Raw genomic sequence first — 2589 nt, 5'->3', positions numbered from 1 at the left:
CTTTCTTTTCTTTCCTTCCTTCCTTCCCTCTTCATCTTCTCTTCTTTCTCTTTCTTTCTTTCTTTCTTTCTTTCTTTCTTTCTTTCTTTCTTTCTTTCTTTCTTTCTTCCTTCCTTCCTTCCTTCCTTTCTTTCTCTTTCCTTTCTTTCTTTCTTCCTTCCTTCTTCTCTCCTTCCTTCCTTCCCTCTTCATCTTCTCTTCTCTTCTTTTCCTTTCTTTCTTTCTTTCCTTCCTTCCTTCTTTCTTTCTTCTTTCTTTCTTTCTTGCATTTTTGGTAGAGACAGGGTTTCACCATCTTTCCCAGTCTGGCCTCTGGCCTTGAACTCCTGGGTTCAAGTGGTTTGCCTGCCTCCGTCTCCCAAAGGTGCGAGCCACTGCATCTGGCTTCCCTTTATTCTTTTACTCTGTCTCACCTCGGTTCATCTCTCTTGGATCAGAGGCTGTCTAAGAAAAAGGAAAGATGGTGTGCATTTCTAGTAGTACAAAACTGGGTCCCTAAATGTGTGTTTCTTTCTTCTCCTTATGCCACCTCACGCTTGATCATCTTAATTTCTGGTAAAGAATTCTTTGTTTAGGCATTTAAGACAAGCTCACTAATGTCTAGAAATTTTTAGCCTTCTTTAGATTTGAAAAAATATGAGTCTATGAAGGGGATCAATTAATTAATATATAGATGTTCACTCACATTCCTTCCTAAGCACTGGTTGTTCCCTTTTCCCATTCTTCGAGGAGAATCTGTTGTGCTTTTTGTGTGTTTTTTTTCCCCAGACCAATTTCTAAACTTCCATAAGGAGCAACTGAGAAAATGAAAATGACCAGCCAGACTAAAATGTGGTATAGCAGAGAGGAGATAATGAGAGGAGATAAATCAGCAGAGGCGATTTTACAAAGTCTCACAAAGGATTTGTTATTCATTCATGTAGCTTCTCATAACATATCCATTTTGTACCTTCTGTGTGTTAGACACTCTTTCAGGTACTGAGGATAGAGCAGTGAACAAAATATCAAGTTTCCTTCCCGAAATGTACATTCTAGTTGGTGCAGATAGTCAACAAGCACACAAGATTTATTTCAGCTTGTGATAAATCCTAAAAAAAAAAAGAAAGAAAGAAATAAGACACTGAGATGGAAATGATGAGACTGGGGCAGAGGAGGGGATCACTGATGTCATCTTAGAATAAGTAAAATTACAACTGAAGCCTACAAGATTAAAGTAAATTTCCCTTTGAAAAGTTGAGGAAGAGGTGTTCAGGGCAGGGGACATAAACCCTGAGACAGAAAAGAGCTAGTCTCATCTGAGGAGCAGACTGGTATGAGGAATGTCTTGATACAGTTGGATGGGGAAATGGTGCAGAGTGGTGCAAGGTGAGGTGGGTGAGAAAGCTGGGTCCAGATGGTGTAAGCATGGTAGGACATGGTCAAAACTTTAGATTTTACTTTTAGTGTAGTAAAAGGCACTTAACCATTTTCAGTGGGAATATGATGTGTTCCAATGTATGATTTTTGAATATCGCCATGATTTCTTGGGGTGTGAATGATAAATATTATATTCATCATATTTATGGTTTTCTCTAGAAACTTAGTCTTAAGCATCCATACCTTGCACCATAGATTATAGATTAAAGTAAGGGTGGAAGTATGGAGATCACTGAAGAAGATACTACAGAAACCCAGATAAGACATGATGGTAGCATGGGCTAAGGTTGGAGTGTGGAATTGGAAGTTTGAGATCTTTGTTAGGTAAGCAAATTAAAATGTCATATAGGCAGTTGACTATACATATCTGGATTTCAGGGCAGGTTAGGTGTATATTTGTGAGTCCTTAGCAATAAATTGCATTTTGAGCCATGGGACTGGATGGGATCACCTAGAAAGACAGCATACAATGAAAACCAGAATACTGATGTCTGGAAAACATCAACATTTAAAAACCCCATGAACAAAGAGGAGACAACCAAGCATTCAAGGAAAATGAAGTATGCCAAGGTTGTTGAAGGAAAACCAGGGGATGTCATGAAAGTCAAAACACAAAAATGTTTCAAGAAGAAAAGAATAAAAACCTTTATCCAATGTTTGCAAATGGCCAATACATTGCTATCAGACGAATGGACATTGAACATTAGCTTTTCCAAGCTATTCCAAGAAAAGAATAATGTCAGTGGAGCCATTTTTTAATTCTTATGATTAACATACAGATGTTCATGCTCCTTCTAATTGGGTAGGTAAAAGAGTGAGTAGATTGATTGAGTTGATTCCAAGTCTTTGCTATTGTGAATAGTGCCGCAATAAACATATGTGTGCATGTGTCTTTATAGCAGCATGATTTATAATCCTTTGGGTATATACCTAGTAATGGGATGGCTGGGTCAACCCAAATGTCCATCAGTGACAGACTGGATTAAGAAAATGTGGCACATATACACCATGGAATACTATGCAGCCATAAAAAAGGATGAGTTTGTGTCCTTTGTAGGGACATGGATGCAGCTGGAAACCATCATTCTTAGCAAACTATCACAAGAACAGAAAACCAAACACCGCATGTTCTCACTCATAGGTGGGAACTGAACAATGAGATCACTTGGACTC

Source organism: Macaca mulatta, chromosome 16 (assembly GCF_049350105.2).
Source record: "Macaca mulatta isolate MMU2019108-1 chromosome 16, T2T-MMU8v2.0, whole genome shotgun sequence".
In the NCBI taxonomy this organism is placed as follows: Eukaryota; Metazoa; Chordata; class Mammalia; order Primates; family Cercopithecidae; genus Macaca; species Macaca mulatta.
The sequence above is the reverse complement of the archived record's forward strand: the minus strand, read 5'-3'. Positions refer to the sequence as shown.